Below are 21157 nucleotides of genomic sequence, written 5' to 3'. Positions count from 1 at the left end.
TGAGATCTAGGGGCAATACTTTCTGGTACAATGGAGAGAGATAGAGGATCTGTTCACAGGCCACCAATTTTGGATGGTTCTAACTACGACTATTGGAAACCTCGAATGGTAGCCTTTCTAAAATTTCTTGATAACAAGGCTTGGAAGGTTGTGTTGACAGGCTGGGTGCACCATGTAGTTACTAAAGAAGGAGAAGCCACTGTTGAGAAAAAGCCTGAAGAACAATGGTCTAAGGAGGAGGATGACCTAGCCCTTGGAAATTCCAAAGCATTGAATGCCATCTTCAATGGAGTGGACAAGAACATCTTCAGATTAGTAAACAATTGTGAAGTAGCTAAAGATGCTTGGGACATTCTCAAAACCACTCATGAAGGCACCTCTAGAGTGAAAATGTCTAGACTACAGATGCTCATCACCAAGTTTGAAAACTTAAGGATGAAAGAAGATGAAAATATTCATGAATTTTACATGAGTATCCTTGAAATTGCCAATGCCTCCGGAGCTTTGGGTGAGAAGGTGTCAGATGAAAAGTTAGTAAGAAAAATACTCAAATCACTCCCCAAGAGATTTGCTATGAAAGTAACAGCCATAGAAGAATCTCAAGACATCTCAAATATGAGAGTTGATGAGCTAATTGGATCCCTTCAAACATTTGAGATGGGAATATGTGATGGAGCTGAAAAGAAGGCCAAGAGCATAGCATTTATGTCAAACACTAAAGAGGAAGATGAGGAAGGTGGTCAAGATATTGATGAAGATATGGCAAATGAGATAGAAATGCTGGGAAGACAGTTCAACATACTGATGAAAAAGGTAGATGTGAGAGCAAAGGGCAATGTCAAGAACATCACATCTAACATCAGTAAATCCAACAACTTTGGTAAGAAAACAAAGTCTGAAGAAAAGCCCAAAGAAGTTCAGTGCTATGAGTGTAATGGGTATGGTCATATTAAAACTGAATGTGGGACCTACCTGAAGAAACAAAAGAGGAGTCTTGTGGCCTCTTGGTCTGATGGAAGTGAAACAGAAGAAGCTACAAACCATGTGACTGCATTGACAGGAAGATGGGGGTCTGAGGAAGAGTCAATTAATGATGAAAGAACCTTTGAAGAGCTGGCCACTACCTACAAAGAGTTGTGCCACAAAAGTGCAGGAGTGTGCAGACAAGTTGAAAGCTAGAAGAAAGTGATAGCTCAGCTAAAAAATGAAAAGGAAGAGTATGTGGAAACCATCTCAAAATTGAAGACTGAAGCTGTATTCTTGAATTCCAAACTAGATGAGATGACTAAGTATGTAAGAATGCTCAACAATGGATCTGCCATCCTAGACAAGATTCTCCAGACTGGCCAAATAACAGGAAACAAATCTGGCATTGGATTCAAGGCTGAGTGCAGTTACACTGGTTGCAAACCAAAATCCAAACCTAAGTGCAGCCATGTTAAAAGCAAACCTGAGATGTCACAACAGTAGAAAGGGAAACATCAAAGATGGAAATACCAATACTGTGGAAAATTTGGCCACCTGAAGCCCTTCTGCTATAAGCTATATGGTTATCCTGGCCCTGTTCAGTCTCAATACCAATCAAGGTCCAAGCATCACAAGACTGTCAACAAAAAGCAATGGGTTCCTAAGACAAAGGTCACAAGTCTAATAGCTCACACTTCCCTCAGAGTTTCAGCCAAAGAAGATTGGTATTTTGACAGTGGTTGCTCCAGACATATGACTGGGAACAAAAATCTGCTAACTGAACTTCACCCTCATGCCATGAGTTATGTTGCCTTTGGTGATGGTGAAAAGGGTGAAATCAAGGGAATGGGTAGGCTGGATTGCCCTGGAGTTCCCGACCTTGATGATGTCCTACTTGTTAAGGGATTAACTGCTAATCTTATAAGCATCAGTCAACTGTGTGATCAAGGTCTGAATGTAAACTTCACCAGAACTGAATGTCTGATTACTAACAAAGAAAATGAAGTAATCATGAAGGGAGTTAGGTCCAAAGACAACTGCTACATGTGGAGCTCTCAAGAAACTGGATACTCTTCAATGTGTACCTTAGCCAAAGAAGAAGAAGTGAAGATATGGCATCAAAGATTAGGCCACATGCACCTTAAAGGGATGAAGAGGATCATATCAGTTGAAGTTGTTAGAGGAATTCCCAACTTAAAGATTGATGAGGGAAAAATCCGTGGAGAACCACAGAATGTCAGATTGGAAAACAAACAAGGATGTCACACCAGAGGCTCAGACATGACACAACTACCAAAGTCTTGGAACTTCTTCATATGGACTTGATGGGACCCATGCAAGTTGAAAGCCTTGGTGGGAAGAAGTATGCATATGTGGTGGTGGATGATTTCTCCAGATACACCTGGATCAATTTTATAAGAGAAAAATCTGATGTATTTGAAGTCTTTAAGGAGCTTTGTTTGAAACTTCAAAGGGAAAAAGAAAGTCCTGTTGTCAAAATTAGAAGTGATCATGGGAAGGAGTTTGAGAACAACAAATTTGCTGAATTCTGCTCTTCAGAAGGAATACATCATGGGTTCTCATCTCCCATCACTCCCTAGCAAAATGGTGTGGTGGAAAGAAAAAATAGGACTCTTAAAGAATCAGCCAGAGCTATGATTCATGCTAAGAAATTGCCTAACCATTTTTGGGCTGAAGCCATGAACACAACCTGCTATGTTCACAACAGAGTGACATTAAAGAAAGGGACTCCCACAACCCTTTATGAAGTCTGGAAAGGAAGAAAACCTACAGTCAAATACTTCCATGTATTTGGTAGCAAATGTTATATCTTGGCTGATCGTGAGCAAAGAAGGAAGATGGATCCCAAAAGTGATGAAGGAATATTTCTGGGCTATTCAACAAACAGCAGAGCTTACAGGGTCTTTAATTCCAGAACTAATGTATTGATGGAATCCATTAATGTTGTGGTTGATGACCAACAGACTGATGTCACAGACGATGTCGAGACATCTCTGAATGATTCTCCAACTGACTTCTCAGACAAAAATAAGGAAGAAGAACTTCCTCAAGCTAAATCTGAAGATGACAACATCAACAAGGGACCCTCTATCAGAATTCAGAAGGATCATCCCAAAAATCTTATCATAGGAGATCCAGATAAAGGAGTCATTACTAGATCAAGGGAAGTGATCTCACATGGCTGCTTTGTGTCAAAGATTGAACCCAGAAATATCAAGGAAGCCTTGACTGATGAGTTCTGGATCAATGCCATGCAAGAGGAATTAGGCCAATTCAAGAGGAATGAAGTATGGGAATTGGTTCCTAGACCTGAAGGAGTAAATGTCATAGGTACAAAGTGGGTATATAAGAATAAATCTGATGAACAAGGAGTTGTTACTAAAAACAAAGCTAGATTAGTAGCTCAAGGATATACTCAAGTTGAAGGAGTAGACTTTGATGAAACATTTGCTCCTGTAGCTCGCCTTGAGTCCATTAGATTATTGCTTGGAGTGGCATGTATTCTGAAATTCAAACTGTTTCAAATGGATGTAAAAAGTGCCTTCCTAAATGGCTACTTAAATGAAGAAGTATATGTGGAACAACCTAAAGGATTCACAGATCCAAATCTTCCACAACATGTGTACAGATTGAAGAAAGCCCTCTATGGGTTAAAGCAAGCTCCCAGGGCTTGGTATGAGAGACTCACAGTGTTCCTCACTGACAATGGATACAAGAAAGGAGGTATTGACAAAACTCTGTTTGTGAAGAATGAAGGAGGAAAGCTCATGGTGGCACAAATATATGTAGATGAGATTTATTTGGTGGGATGTCAGAACAGATGGTTGAACATTTTGTTAGACAAATGCAATCTGAGTTTGAGATGAGCCTTGTTGGAAAACTAACCTACTTTCTTGGGTTACAAGTCAAACAGACGGAAGACTCTATCTTTCTATCTCAAAGCAAGTATGCCAAGAACATTGTGAAGAAGTTTGGCATGGAAAATGCAAGCCATAAAAGGACACCTGCTCCTACTCATGTGAAAATCTCCAAAGATGAAAATGGTGTCAGTGTAGATCAGAGTCTATATAGAAGCATGATAGGTAGTCTGCTATATCTCACAGCAAGCAGACCTGACATTGCATTTGCTGTAGGTGTTTGTGCTAGGTATCAAGCTGAACCAAAAGTCAGTCACATAAACCAAGTGAAGATAATACTGAAATATGTCAATGACACCAGTGATTATTGGATGTTGTATACTCATGGATCTGGATCCATGCTGACTGGTTACTGTGATGCTGACTGGGCTGGAAGCGCTGATGATAGGAAAAGCACATCTGGAGGATGCTTCTTTTTGGGGAATAATCTTATTTCATGGTTCAGCAAGAAACAAAACTGTGTATCTCTATCCACTGCTGAAGCTGAATACATAACAGCTGGGAGTAGCTGTTCTCAACTAGTCTGGATGAAGCAAATGTTGTCTGAATACAATGTCACACAAGAAGTCATGACATTATACTGTGATAACCTGAGTGCCATAAATATTTCCAAAAATCCTATTCAACATAGCAGGACAAAGCATATTGACATTCGTCATCACTTCATTAGAGAACTTGTAGAAGAAAAGATCATAACTCTGGAGCATGTCACTACTGAAAAACAATTAGCAGACATTTTCACTAAAGCTTTGGATGCCAATCAATTTGAATGCTTAAGGGGGAAGTTGGGGATCTGTGTTCATGAGAACCTATAGCAAGCAAAGGAGTTTGGGTTTGTTCATCCCAAAGGATATTTCTGACTGGGTGAAGTGTGTTGTGACAAAGACTGGTCTAGTGTGGCTGAAGATGTGTTGCTGATGTTGGTTGTTGAAGTTTTTACTGTTAATTTGTGGCAGTCCTCATTGATGTCTGTTTATAATATTTTGGGCTCTTAATGAGTTCCTTGGATTTGTTCATTATCTCAGCTATCACAGCTGTGTATGATGATGGTTTGTACTTCCTGAATGTTATGTTTTAACATTCTTAATGTTATAACATCTGACCTAAACATTCTCTGCTAGGCTAATAGACATTTATTTTTTCTGATTGGTCACCTTTGGTCAATTTTGACTAAAAAGGGGGAGAAGTGCTGATGTGGAAGCTGTTGTGGAAGTTGTGAGATGTAGCTGAACAGTTGTGAGATGTAGCTGAACTGAAGGACATCTATTATTGAAGAAGGAAGTGCACAAGTGTTAAAACAGAATGTTGTTCTATTTACAGATGTCAAAGAGGATGTCTGAGATGGTGCACATGTGTTGATGTTGAAGCAGATGTCAAAATGACATTCTGGCTGGTACAGGTGTTGTGGTTACAGTAGCTGTTATGTTCATGGAGGTTGTTTGCTGTATGCACATATTTAGGGGGAAAAGGAGTACCCTTGTGTATTTGTGTGTCTTACTAGTTGCATCCATAACTAGTAATTCTGTTTTTGTTGCACAGATTTAGGGGGAGGAGAAGTACCCTTGTGCATGTGTGTATTACTAATAACTATAAGCTAGTAATTGTGTTGCTTCTGCTGCTGTTTAAACTATTGTTATGTTGCTTAACTGCTGATAGTTTACCTTGTGAACAAAAAGGACAAATATATGTTTTAGCCAAACTTTGCCAAAGGGGGAGTTTGTTGATTCTAAGTGTTGGCAGAAATTTTGGTAAAACAAAGAGTGTTCACAAGATGTTATGTGTGATGTCTTAACATGAGATATTCTATGTACCTGCTGGAGTTCAAGAACATGTGCATGCATGATTGTTTCAGAATGCCACATACAATGCCATGGCTTCTGATATTGGATGTACCTGCTAGAGCTTAAATGAAAGACATGTTCATGCAGGATTGTTTCAGATGACATACACAAGGTCATGGCATCTGATATGGTTGTACCTGCTGGAAGTTATAAAAGGAATTATTGGATTATGCATGATTTTTCCAGGATGTCAGACCCGATGTCATGACATCCTGTACATAGAACATTCAGTGTGAATGTCTGGTATTTTGTGATTGCACAATTAATGGCAATCTATGTATGATTGAAGATCTGATTAGCTGACGCATTCAATCATGGATTACAACCCGATTTACTTATTTTCTAAGGAGATCTAACCAGCTGTTATAAAAAGATTTGATTGGAAAATAGATTTAGGGTTTTCAAGATGTCCAAGTCCAGCTGAAAGCTTCTATAAAAAGGGACTTAGAAAACCTGTTTGACAACACAACCAATACTAAGCGAAATATAGAGAGAGAGCTAGGGTTTGTGTCTGTTTAGTCGTAAGACTTGTAAGCCATTCAAGTCATCTTTTGATGATTGAATTGGACTGATTTGTGGTTGTAATTTGTCACTCTAAAGCTATTAAGCAAGAGTGTGTGTCTACTTAATCAAAGCTGTGAAGCAAGATCAAGTGTGTGTCTACTTGATCAAAGTTGTGAAGCAAGATCAAGTGTGTGTCTTCTTGATCAAAGCTGTGAAGCAAGATCAAGAGTGTGTCTTCTTGATTGAAATTGTGAAGTAAAATCAAGAGTGTGTTATTGAAAAGTGTTTTCTTTTCTCAAGGGATTGTTGTTAAGGTCACAGGTGTGATTGTAGGGAAGTGAGTGGGTTCTCATATCTAAGAGTGCTTAGGTAGAAATTGCACGGGTAGAGATTAGGTGAAAAAGACTGTAACTTGTTAAAGTGTACGGAGAGTCTTTGAACTGATTCTATTTTAGTGAATTTCCTTCCTGGCTTGGTAGCCCCCAGATGTAGGTGAGTTGGAACGAACTGGGTTAACAATTGATTGTGTATCTTGCATTACTATTCTCTATCTTTATTCTGTTTGCATTACTCAGATATTAGTGTCGTGACATTACCTTCGACATCTCATATCTGATACCAGAATTTCAGATTGATTTGATCTTAAGTAAACAATCGATGCGGCAAATACTAACAATTTGATCACTTAAATGTGTAATGGATGTATGCCCACTTTCTTATTTGCAAAAAAAAGTTGAGAGTTAATTTGATTTACAAAATAATTTTATATATGTACAAGATAATGAATTATTTATAATGCCGGACCTTATCTTTTAGTAGCTTTGAATTTAGGCGGAATTTTTTTTTAAAGAATTTATATGAATAATAGGAAAGTAGGGATTGCATGAAAATAAAATTTGTTGTCTTCTTAATTATTGACATAATTAACTAAATTAGAAAATCAAGTATACCAGCTAACAACAAAAGACCAAATTAACTATAATTAAATCGAGAATTAAACAATTGAACACCTAAAACAAATTAACTACGGGTGCATTTTGTATCAATTAAAACATAAAGGGGCACATTTAAAGGGCTTAAGGCCCAATAACATTAAAACCCTAATTTTAAACTAACACTACATTTACTAAATAGGGTTTAATAGTGATGCACTGACAGTGTAAAATAGTTTTACACGGTCATCCAATAAGAATATATTATTTCGCCATGTGATACCAGTATTTTAGAATTTTCAGTCTGACTTGGCGGGATAATGGTCGTCATTGGTTGACAGTGTAAAATAAATTTACACTATCAGTGCATCACCTATTTTCTCTACTAAATAAAATAAAATAACTAGATAAATAAAAGGAGGAAGAATAATGAGTAAGAGAAAAAAAAAACTCTACAACTACTAAAAGTGGAAGGGGGCGCTCCCCATTAGTAAACAATTTGACCAGCCAGTAATTTTGTGACACGTGGCAAGTGATAATAACAACACAGCACTTAAAAACCCTGTACACTCGGTTTTCTAACCTTCAATCAAAAAAAAAATTCAGTGAAAAAAACTTCACGAGATCTCTCTTTCTCAAAGGAAAAAAAATCTCTTCCATTCTATCAATACCATCATCATGTTGCTACATTCCTCCGGTACGGTCTGTCGCATTACGCGAAAAACCGGCGGGAAAAGACACAGAGCCGTCACCGTGCGTTATTTATCCCAAAGGAGGGAAAGGAAACGCTCGAAGTAAACCTGGAAAGGAATGGTCTCGCGACCAGAGATTGATGGGATCGGGAGTCGGTTATGCGAAGGGAAGGTATTAGCACCCCTACGCATCCGTCGTACTCGACGGGATCCACGCTCAGAAAGAATAGAAGAAAGGTTGCTAGATACTGGTCAAACACCGCACACACGCCGGAAGGAAACACAGAAAGGACGGAAGAGACGGACTCGGCAGGATATTGCATCCTGGGCCTACGTAGTTTGTCAGACACAAACATCAGAGTCGGTGTAGTTTGGGGAAAGGGGAAACATGCTCGCTAGGATGTCGCATCCTATGCATACATATCTTCTCTAACCAGAGAAGAATCAGAGCACTCGTATCTCGGCTAACGCACGCCAAACAAAACCCACACAGGAAACTGACTGCCAATCGCTGGGCTTACGTCAGACTCCACACAAATAGGCAAACATGGAAACCGAATGCCAATCGCTGGACTTACATCAGACTCCGAACCAACGAACACACACAGGAAACCGACTGCCAATCGCTGGACTTATGTCAGACTCCAGACAAACAACAAACAAACAGGAAACCGACTGCCAATCGCTGGGCTTACATCAGACTCCAACAAGCAAACAAGACACAGGAAACCGACTGCCAATCGCTGGACTTACATCAGACTCCAAACAGAAAAGGATAACAAACACACACAAAAAGAAAAGAAAGTGCCCGGAGAGATCAACTTAATCTCCTGCCTACGTACCTCATCTGGTATGAGGATCAGGGCGACGTAGTTCCCCTTAACAGGGAAAGAACTTCTATCCTAACCAGAGACTAGGGAGATAACAACCTACTAGGGAGACTACGACTCGAGCCTAGAAGTTGTCATGCATACGATCCCTATGTTGAGGTCTCTATCCTAACTTGCACAGGAAGCAAGCTAGCCTAAACACAACACATAATCAAACACAAGCACAAGTATCACACACTATATGCAAACAATTGGCTCACACAAGGCTAGGCTTTAGTCAAGGGGTCACATCAACCTCGACAAACAAGCCAACTGGAATGGGGTGTTTTTAGCTCTTAACCCTAACATTGAGAGTTAGGGTGAAGCAGATGAAATGGAGATGAGGGTAATGCCTCATAGCTCTTATCCCTGGCCTGGGAGAGCTTGAATCAAATAGAAAGTGTGGGAGTTCAGAATGCAGGAACTCTTCTCCACAAATGACTGACTCTATGGACAAGATTTTGGGTTTTTATTCAAAGTGCATCAACACATGGTGTGAGCAAAGTGAATGACACAACTGAATAGCAGGGGATGGATTGCACATCCCTTTTATCTGCCAATTGCCTCTTAAGAGGACTTAACCTGCTTGGCACAAAATTAAACAACCACAAACATTGCCTCTTAAGGAGGGCTTCAGACAGGTGCCTTCCAAAGTAACATGACAGGTCTTCTAGACTACATGAACTCAAAGGAATTATACCTAAGTGGTATGCCAACCACAAGCAAAGCAAAGCAAAGTTCAAATGAACTTAAAGCAACTTAGGTACCTGTGGAAACAGCTAAACCAATCAGTACAAAATTCAGACAACAGTCAACAACAGTCAATATCAAACAGACAACCCAATATGCAACACATAAGCCATAAACACAAGTGAACCATCATCAAAGCCTACAAAACAAACAAATGTTAGCCAACAATAACAAATGATCAAGCTCAAATGAAGGAGCAACATCAATCATGGAGATGCATACTTGAACCCGAAATTCACAACTCAAATGTAAGTCCAAACCACTAGGGTCAAAAGTGAATCAAAAAGCCAAAACAGAACTTGATATTCAACATGGATCATATTTAATCAATCAAGAACAAGTCCTAAAAAGGACCAAATCAAAATCAATAAGCAAGTCCATTTTATGTTCAAAGGAAGTCAAAGACCAATTCAAGGCATACATTTGATCATCATGAATGAAAATTCCAAATCAAAATAGAAATGATTCAAATAATTCTGGAAAAATTCATGAGCATTCAACACATCCACAACATCCATCATACAAAAAATCAGAAGCATTAGAGGTCATTTGGCATGGAAATTAAATTGCACAAGCAAGACAACCAAATGTGTGACTAAAATTGTCACACCATACAAACATGTCCATAAAACAGAAATGGTAAATGGGAAAAATGCACAATCAATTCTCAAAGGTCCAGCAACATGTCTAGAATCATCATGTAAAATTTCAAGCAATTTGGATTAAAATCAAGCATTTCACAACAAGATGAATAAGGCAAGGTCATAAAAGCACCTATGTTCAAAGAGTATAGCACAAACAGAAATCCAGCCATGCACAACTTCAAAATTCATCATCATAAAAAACTAGACATCACAAGGATCATTTTGCAAAAAATTGGGAGTGATTTGATGCATTTTTCAATTAGTTATGGATTTTAGAAGTTGAAAAAAATAAATGAAATCAAGATGAACATAGCATATGAAATAAGGAGGGAAAAGTGAAAAATGGAATGAAGATTTGAAATATTGCGCCAGGACGGATTCGAACTCTGTAGGAATTTGAAAGTGAAGCGCGCCAATGAATGAAACACTGCGTTTCATTAAAATACGTGGCCAGTCAAAGCTTAGTTGGCGCAGTCAAACGATTGTGAGCCACTTAATCTGCTAGCGAGGCAATGCGTGGACCAATGGGAAAGGAACCCTAGGCCAGCGTGTAGAATTCCAGAATCCGTCGCTACCAATGATGAATCCGTCGCTAACGAAGATCTTCATCTTCTTCATGAAGATGAAGATGAAGATGCATGAACTTCATACACAAATTTCCAGAAATGTCCAGATTTACAAAAATTTTACATCAAAATGAAGTTCATGCAACGAGGAACATAGATCAATCCTTATTTCATGCTAAATCATCATCAATTAACAGAATCGAGCAAAATAATTTTCACACATAAAACTTTAATCACACGTATCTTGCTCAATAATGCACCATTTTTCATGAAATTTCTACCAGAATTATCAGTGAAATGAGATCTACAAGAATATACACATGGATTGCAAAATTGTGAAGGTCGAAAATCCTACCTCTTGAAGAGCAGATTCTGGTTTTGCACGATCCAGCACTTGTAGTGGTCCAAATCTCCTTCTGGATGCTTGTAGTGATAATTGATGAAGAAAAGAAAGCTTGAAAGGTATTAGATCCAGCTCAAATCAAAATCTCCATGGCAAGGTTCTTGAACTTCAAGTGCTCGAAAATGGCTCCAAATCTTCAAACAATTGATGGATTCACACTCAATTACACTCACTGATCATGAATCTTCAACAAAAACAAGGTGTTATGTTGAAGAATTTTGAAATTTGATTATGAGAAATTTTTGGAGGGAGAGAAAAAATGTGAGATCTAGATCCAAAAAACTCCCCCATTCTGTTGTGATTATCAATATATACTCTTTACTAATCACACACTAATCAAAATTAGGCATGGCTTAGTTCAAATTAAACAAGATAAGGTGTTATGACCAAAACTTGAAAATTGGAGGGTGCATGGCCATTTCCACGTGAACAGTGCCATGTAGCTCATTATTTTCACTCAAAATCAATTTTCAAACACAATGGCAATGATGGAAAGCTCTCATGATGCATCAATTTTAAATTTCCAATTTTCCCTCCAAAATTGACTTGGATATGCAAATGATCATGTGATAACATTTCATGCAATGTGATGGCTGATTTGGAAACCTCATGACATGAGAAGAACAATGCAAAAAGAACCACGAAATTTGGAGTCTTGGTTCAAAAGATATGGCCATTTGAAGTTTCAAGCACACTTTGCAATGATTTGATCATAACTCCTTAACCATTCATCAGATGCTCTTGATCTTGGACTTTTTGGAAATGGGAGAGAAATATCTTCAACTTTCATGTTGGATAAACTTTCCATTTTGGGAAACTTTCAAATTACACGTCACTTTCCATTTTTGGAAACTTTTGATCTGACCTCAAAATCTTCAATGTAGATGTTTGACATGTTGAATGAACCTCTTTTGAACATGAATGAGATGTTGAAACTCATTTCTCCACCTCCTAGCCCTCAGTTGACTTTCTATTGACTTTTATGGGCCTCAGATGATTTGGTCATGCACTGTGGACTTTGAGCCTTCAACACTTGGCCAAATTGCTCCAAAATGATCCTTGGGTCATGTAAGCTCTCTAGAACAACCATAGGGCCTTCATCTCATGGAAAAACCCTTGCTCTCTTGCACAGATGGATTCTCCTGATCAATTTTGACTGATGCAATGCAATGGACTATGCAATGTTAATGACCTAAAAATAAAATGAATGTACAAATGGGAGGTGCAAATTTGAGGTGCTACACGGTCCTATTACTGAACATGAACGGATGATTATGAAATGAAGTGATCCTCGGAGGAGATCCATTCACGACGGTGGTGCGATGAACCAGAAAGGATTTGCGGTCTGATGCGGCACCACACGATGGAGGGTACGGGGTAAGGGAGAAGCGTGATTCACCGGAAAGGAAGGCGCTGCGCACCTGCAAACAAAGGTAATGGTGTTCGGTTTTTTCTTTTGATTCATTCCCGTTACAATTTGCTTCACACCTTCTCTCCTCCTCTTAGACTCATCGAGTTGTTAGTAATTTGTTGAGTTTTATTTTCTTCTATTTTTCTCTTTGCAGGTTTGTAGTTGTTGATTATTGAGATGATGGTGTTGGTGTTTAAAATCGAAGGTTTGTGATTTCATCAAAGGTGTGGTGTTATGATGCAGTAATAGTTTGTTGGGTATTTTGAAGATAGTGAAGGTGTTTCTATTGTATGTTAGTTTTAGACTCTGCTTTGCAACTTTGGATTTGGTTGGTTTACGTTTCAAACAGTTTGGCTTCAACTTGAATTTATTTTGAATTTCTCATTCGGTTTCTTTTGGTTCAATGTTGGTCTGTGTTGTTTAATTTCTATTGGTATTGTTTTGGGTTTACATATTTGAATCGGTTTGAGCTTCAGTTTTGACTTATGGATAACATGAACAAGGTTTTTATGCATAACATATGTTGACACATGGAGTCTTTGGTTTCTCCGATATCAAATGTGCTTTTACTGGAAAATCTTTTGGTTTGAAACAGGTTTTGTGTTTTGAATTTTTTTTAGAGAGGTAGTATTTAAAACTTAGTATCATTTGGTTTTTAAAAACAGGGTATTGATTCCGATTAGAAACTGAATATGGTTTGGGATTTAAAACTGAATATGTTTAGATTATTACATGATATTTTTTTTTTAAACATGACTCATGATATTTGTTTACAAAAATTAATTCATGATACTTGTTTTAAAAAATTAATAATTCATGGTTTCAATTAGTGTTATGGTTTCTACTAGTTATTATGCACAAAGAGAAATTTATGTTTGTTTATTTTACAGGAAAACTACATTACAAACAACATATAGCACAACAAAATACCAAGGACAAAGAGCTAAGAGATTACCAATCCGAAAGTTATCAGAGGAAGAAGTCCATGGGATAAGCTTCATTCCCTTTCTTTCACTTGATTTTCTCCTTCTTCCGGTAATGCTTAAGTTTTTTTTACTTTTATTTCTTTCTTTGTTTGATGCAAGGGTCTGCTTGGTGGAACTTTGGTTGTAGGGTTGACTGGAGCTTAGGGTTTTAGGATTTTGTTGTTGTCCTTCAATGTGAAGAACAAGTGATTTATAAAACCGTGGATGATTTTTCATTATAATTTTAGGTCATATTCATATATAAATATTAGGTCAAGAATTAAATTGGATTTGTCGGATTATGAAGGTTTTTCTCTGATTTAATATGATTATTTTTTTGTGATCATGCTAATGAATCTGAATGGATTCGTGGTCTATATAAAATGTAACAAGTAAAGATTGGATTCAATTTTTTTTTTATATTTTTGGTATTTTATGTTATACTAATAATAAAATAATAATCAAAATAACTAATCTTGAATAATAATAATAATAACAAGAATAATTTTTTTTGATTTTTTTAAAATTTTGTTTTGATTTTATTTATTTATTTTTGACTAAAAATAAAGTAAAATAAATAAAATATTAATTATTAAAAATAATTTAATAAAAAATTCGAAAATAAATCTAAAAAATAAAAAGTTCAATTTTTAATTTTAAAAATACTGTAAATTAAGGTAAAACACAAAAAAAGAAAAGAAAAAAAACTCTATAATCAGGGAATGCGACACTTGAATGTTCTATCACCAGGACTCTTGTATTGAATTTTATCAACCGAAAACATTGGGGGTTTTAAGGTTTAGGTTCGAATAAAATAATAGTAAAAAAGATTTGATTATGCATAAGCTAAAATGGCTAATCCTATTGATTTAGGTTTCGACTTATCACTGACTATTATAATTCCAATCCGCTAAGTGGATTATCTAGTCCTATTTGATTACAAAACTCATTGACAAGCACAATTAGGTTTCCTATTATCCGAATTGAGCAAACAGATTTAAGCTACTGTGAATTAAGCAAACGCAACTTAATCAAACATGATAACGAAAAACCTACACTAACATGATTACAGTTAAAGATCATACAATAATCGAATTAAACTAATATGCTCTATGAAAATCGAATTAAGCATGCAAGTGTCACCGAATAAAATTGAAATGAATATAAATTAGATTGAAATTATTTTAACCTCAAAGCAGTGAAACCCGTAATCAACAGAATTCGCCTTAGGGATTAGTTCTCCATGAATCGTACAAGCAAATCTAATTTTCGTGAATAGTGAATTAGATGATTGAACAGTACCGCAATTGACTTAGGTTAAAGGAAACAAGGAATTTGGGTCCTAATCCTAACCGGTCGGAAAACATAACACCTGACCCAAAACTAATTATTTTGTTTAAGTCTGAAACTAAAACGATTTATTCAAGTCTTGCACTCCGAATCTGCTTCTGACTTCAATATGGAACTTTTAGCTTATCCTCTCAGATTTTCAACTCCTATAAGAATGCGCCAATTTGGTTCTCATAGCCCAAGTTATGACTTGTACAGCGAGAGGGTATAACTAGAAGTTTATTCAGAAAATACCATACGAAGTTAAAATAAATGTAATAATAAACCAAGTTAAGGAAACACACTAAAATAGCAGAAATAACAAAAGACACTATAGAATTGTTGCAACATAATAGTGAAATAATGTGCATAAAAATGCACTGATCAAATTCTCCCACACTTGAACTTTTGCACTCCGAGCAAAATTCTAACGTTAAAATTCAAAACAGAAAAATAGGAATAAAACAGAGGATGCAAATTCAAAGATTTTCAAAATCACAAGGGTGCAAGTAAAATCCTCATTCTAAGCTTCAAGAAATATCGTGTTAGTGAGTAAAATTCCATGATATTCAAAGGAAGTAAGAAGACAGTTTACCAAAGAGTACATCATAAGCAGCAGGATCCTCGTGGAAAAATTCTCTCAACTCTCAAGTGTTTAGGTTACTGTTTACACTCAAAGCACATCATGAAAATTATCACTGCCATATACTTGAAAATACCCTAATATCCACAATTGAAATACATGCACATAAAGATCAAAAAGACTTTTATCAAGGTCGTAACTTGGCCAAGGTAAGGGTGAGATAGATCGTAAGGGGTATTAGGCTAAAACTCAAAGGGTCAAAAGAAAATTGAAAGAAACTACATGAGTTGAACTATTAAAAACTTCATTCATTTTCAAATAACAACCTTGCAGCTATTTCTCATTTCTTTTTCCAAATTTTTTTCTTTTTCTTTTCTTTATATTTTTTTTCCTTTTCTGCCAACTTTTGAAGTATCACAACTATAATAATTCAACCCCACACAACTCTAACTAAGACTCCTTCAATGCTTTGAATAGGGTGATACCATTATTTTCACTTTTTGACTTGTAATGAGTTTTAAACAAAGAATAGGATAATAGGATCAGAGGGTTTACAAACAAGGGATGATACATTCAGGTTTGACTTTTTGGATAACTGACTAAAAAAATAAATAAAACAAAAATAAGTTGCATTTACCATATCAGTGTTGTAGCGGTAAATTCATGACCATCGAGCTACGGATAAAATCGACGTCAATAAAACCAGAGTCGCCACCGCGCTTTTATTGTTTCCAAAGGAAAAGTACGAACAAAACCCAAAGATAAGAAGTTTTCAAATCAAAACTAATAAAATGTCAAAGATTACAGGTAAGGGGGTTGGTTACACAGAGGGAATGTATTAGCATCCAAAGTGTCCTAGGTACTCCTAGGGAGCCCTTTTTTGTGTGTAAATGTTTTGGTCAAAATGATGTTTGATAAAAATATAGAATGAGGGGATGAGAAAAAAATTCATTAATTATATTTTTGTGTTTAACAAGACCTTCGGTCTTATGCCTACGTACCAACATAAAAATGAGGGATCAAAACCCCGTAGTTCGTGGTAAAAATTTCAAAGAAGTTGGTGGATTGATTTTAACAAAGATTTAAAAGAAAATGACACAAAATGACCAAAGACGTGAATGAGATTGTTAGTTCTTTTTGTCTTTTTGAAATTAAAGTCAATATGATTAAGTTTATTCACAAGTTTGATTTAAGAAAAAAAAAGTTTGAAAATTCAATGGCATAAGGCCAAAGTTTCTAATCATTAAAACATGTCTAAGTTGAAAACACAAGCAAAGAAGGTTTTGAAAAAAGGGAGAGGTTTGAAATTAAAGAAGCGGGAGGAGATGAAGAGACTACCCTAAACAAAAATTAAAAGTTAAGAGTTGATAAGATCTGAGCAATAGGATGCAATCCACAAGACAAGAATGTCAGATAGAAACTCATTTCCTTCCGACTTTTGAGCAAGCAAATAAGCATAAGCAAACGTACAAGAAAATCATATGAAGACCAAGGAATCAAATAAAAATAGCCATGACATCCAAGCAAGCACTCCAATAGCTACCAGTCTTCAATGTCTTCCAATGTATCAGATGAAAATATTCTTTGGCAAGTTCTTAGAAACAATCATCAGACATCAATCACAAAGTCAAAGTAAATGATTAAACATAAAGACCACATAAGAAATGAACCAAGGGAACTTGAAGGTTTGCATCAGATGAAAGGCACAACCAAGGATAGCCCAGTCTTAGATAGTGGCATTGGCCAAGTCCTCAAAGCATAGGGAAGTTGCCTATTCTAAGTCCAAAAGTTCAGATCAAGTCCAACAGTCCACCAAGATATTTTTTAAGGTTCTTTGTTGTTATTAGGTATTTTAAGGTCCTAAGACCACAAACAGAACATAATCATAAGCACACAATATATACAATCACAAGATATGGCTCAAGTGAGCAAAGTGAAAAGGACTGAAACATAAACAAGTTGCACGAAATGTAAATGATAATGAATGATAAAGGTACTTTAGTGGGGTTTTCGTTACCTTTAGGTTTATTGACTAAACCAAAAGTCAACATACAATTCAAGTCGCCACCGCACTTTTATTTGTCCAAAGGAAAGGCTAAAAAGAGAACAAAAGGCAAGTAAGAAGTTTTTCAAATAAAAAACTAATAAAAATGTCAGAGATCTAGGTAAGGGGGTTGGTTATGAAATGGGAAGGTTTTACGCACCCAAAACATCCTTAGTACTCTAAGGGAACCTCTTTTTGCAAATATGTGTTGTAGGTTGGTATTTGTGAAAAGATTTGTGCAAAAGATTGGAGGGATGAGAAGAGAATATATTATATTTACAAATTTTGTTGTTTGAATGGATGAACCCATTGCCTACGTACCATCACAAAAGGAGGATCAAAACCTCGTAGTTCGTGGTAAAAATCTCAAAGATTGGTGAATTGATTTTAATCAAAAGCCTTAAGGTCTTTTGTTATCAAAGGGAGAAAACTCAACCTAAACCAACAATCAACCATGTGAGGAAGGCTTCAACATGCTAGTGAGGGGTTAACCCTATAATAAGCATGGAAGGCTTATAATCCAACACTAAGGATGAGGTGAGATTTACATCAACCACTATGATAACTTAAATCTATGACTAATGTTTTTGAAAAGGTTTTAACAAATGACCATTGGAACCACAAAACAACTTGAAATGGGTTATATTTACAAGTTAAATTTATTTACAAAATGAGGTCAAAGTTGGATTAAAGTTTATTTACAATGAGTGTTTATGAAAATGGTTTTGAAAAGTAAAAGGCCTAAGGCCTAGGTTTCTAATTTGAAATAAAGTCAAAGTTTTGAAAATGATTTTTGACTTGGTTAGAATGGGGAGAAGAGAGAAAGGCTATTCCTAAAGCATATTGATAACGCAAAAATACATCAGATATTTGCCTTGATTTACACTCAAAGATCATACCATTTTAATTAATATTCCAATTATTCCGCAAGTATTCGAGTTGTTTTTGCAGGTATTTAAATCTCCAAGCATTAATGAGCAAAATGAAGAAAAGGAAGAAAAAGAAGAAGAAACGGATGAGAAAGCACAAGAAAAAGCAAAAAACCAGAATGCAGAAATTGTTGATGTGACGACCATCATAGCTTCATGAAGACTGTCACGACCCAGCCTGTGACGACCGTCACAGGCCCATGATGAGCGTCACGCGGCCATATTTTACGCTTTGAAACAGTCAGCCACAGGCACCCAAACGTGCCTAAATTTCCTCCAACAACTTGACTCCCCCAAAGATTCCTCATTCAACCAGTCTTCCTTAAATTTCTCAACCACCAAGACCTAGAGGAGCAATATATAAAGGACCAAAGTTGGAAAATTGAGGAGGCCTACATTTACACTTATGCTCTGCAATTGATTTTTTTTACAGCTTTCTAGCTTTTTAGTTATTTTCTTTTCAGCAACTTTGTCTCCGTTGCCTTAGTTCATTTGCCATTCTTTTTAGAATTCCCTTTTTCCCTTTTTTCTTTCCGTTTTTCCAGTTAGCCATAGTAGTAGTTTCCTACATCGGGGAACTACTACACTTTATTTAATTTTGTAAGCAATTTGTATTGAAGAAGCAGAAGCCTACCGACTTGTGGAGGACTGCTCAAGTACTCCAAGATTCGCTATACTCTGTTACTTCGATTGCCAAGTTTTTATTAAATTATTATTATTGCCCAGTTATTATTATGATTATGTTAGCCGCAATATTGATCTATTTATGCTCTGTGTTTTCTTTATTTAACATGTCCGGCTAAACTACCGGTATCGGTATGTAGCAATTTATTAGATGGGATTTAATAATAATTTGTGAAAACTCTTTTTCTCAAATAGTCTTTTAGGCCGAAGTTTTTAATTTAAATTTAATTAACTTTGTCACAAAAGCATGGGAAGCTATTTAATACGATTTTGCCACGAGAGTGGGAAATTAACTAACGTGAGAACTAACAATCGCGAGAGCGTGAGGCTCGAGCTGGATAGTAAAAATTAGGCATTGAGTTTAAAAACAGCGAGAGCACTTTAAAAGCAATTAGAACTTATTTATTTTCAAAAAGTAATTTTAACTTAAATTGGGACAGCGAGAGCGTACATTCTGACTTAAAGCTATAGGCCGAATCAACAATCACGAGAGTGTAAGATAAAGCTTTTTAAATAAATATTTTCTACTGAGAGATATTTGGCATTTAAACTATTCACCGGTGACTTATCGAATCCCTGACAATTAATGCGTTGCATACTGATTCCTTCCATAAATTCTTTCTTAAAACTAAATTTCCCCTAGATTTAATATTTTGCACCCGAACTTCTATTAATCATTCCCTTAGCTAAACATAGTGACGTTAGTAACACTAGTTTGACCATAGGTCCCAGTGGGATCGATATCTTTTAAAACTAAAGCGATTGGACTGTGCACTTACAATCAAGTACCCAATAGACTATATTTTATATATACCCAGACCAAGCATCAAGTTTTTGGCACCGTTGTTGGGGATCTGTTTTAGTCGAATAGTGCGATTCTTTCGTTGCACGGTATAGACTAAGGTAAAAATAAAAACTAATCTTCTCTCCCTTATTTCCCTGATTGTATGCTAAGTACTCGCTCACAAGGCAATAACTTAGCACCACCAGTCCCAGAATTAGAGCGTCTCTTATACATAAGACGCCGAATACACGAATATCAACAAAAGTACGATATTCCCGACATCTTCTCTCCTACTAAACCAGAAGAAAAACCAACCATGGCTGAAGAAGGACCACATAATCGTCCTCTTAAATTCTACGTTACCCCGTCCCAACAAGAACCTCACAACAACATTGCTGCCCCGGCTATCAATCGAAACGATTTCGAGGTGAAACCCTCACTATTATCAGCCGTCCCCAACAACATCAATTTGTTGGAAATCCTACGGACGATCCTAATGAACACCTGACCAAGTTTGTGCAGTACGCAGACACTGTGAAGGCGAATGGTGTATCTCAAGATGCGATAAGACCGCATCTCTTTCCTTTCTCACTAAGAGACAGGGCTTGGGCTTGGTTGCAATCCTTGCCCTCCAACTCAGTTACAACATGGGAAGAACTGAAGAACGTTTTCTTATCCTGATATTTTCTGCCGAGCAAAACTGCTATGCTGAGAGCTCAAATCAATGGATTTCGATAAAAAGATGTAGAATCTCTCTACGAAGCGTGGGAGAGATACAAGGACATGATGAGGATATGTCCACATCACGGTCTCGAAGACTGGGTGATCATTCACACATTTTACAATGGGCTTCTGTATAAAACAAGACTGACAATAGACGTTGCCACGGGCGGTGCACTTATGGACAAGCCATACAACGAAGCCTATCAACTCATTGAAAACATGGCCCAGAACCATCGCCAATGGGGAGGTGAAAGAACTCCAGTAGAAAAGTCTCAAACAAAAGGTGGAATGTACGAAATCAGTAGCCTTGACCATGTTCATGCAAAGGTAGATGCCCTTGTTCAAAAATTAGACAACTTGACCATACCACCCGCAGCCACCGTGGCTGCTGTAACTCCAAACTGTGAGTTATGTGGAAACCCTGGACACACTGCACAAGAATGTCAAATATTAGCAGGAGTCCCAACCGATCAAGTGAATTACACACAAGGAAATCCCTATTCGAATACCTACAATCCAGAGTGGAAAAACCATCCTAATTTTTCATATAAGAATAACAACGCCCTGTATGCACCTGGCCAAGCACCAGCTGTTCCGCC

The 21157-nt window shown here is 36.8% G+C and overlaps 1 non-coding gene across 1 annotated transcript; it reads right to left on the bottom strand.

Annotated features, from left to right (window-relative positions):
* Positions 1 to 20540: 20540 nt before the first annotated feature.
* LOC127077683 (small nucleolar RNA R71) lies at positions 20541 to 20647 on the bottom strand. The gene has a single exon (XR_007787467.1). It is a non-coding gene; the product is annotated as a small nucleolar RNA R71 (small nucleolar RNA).
* Between the last annotated feature and the right edge of the window lie 510 nt (positions 20648 to 21157).

The sequence above is a fragment of the Lathyrus oleraceus genome, chromosome 4 (assembly GCF_024323335.1).
Source record: "Lathyrus oleraceus cultivar Zhongwan6 chromosome 4, CAAS_Psat_ZW6_1.0, whole genome shotgun sequence".
NCBI lineage: Eukaryota > Viridiplantae > Streptophyta > Magnoliopsida > Fabales > Fabaceae > Lathyrus > Lathyrus oleraceus.
This window is presented reverse-complemented; position numbering and strand designations above follow the sequence as displayed.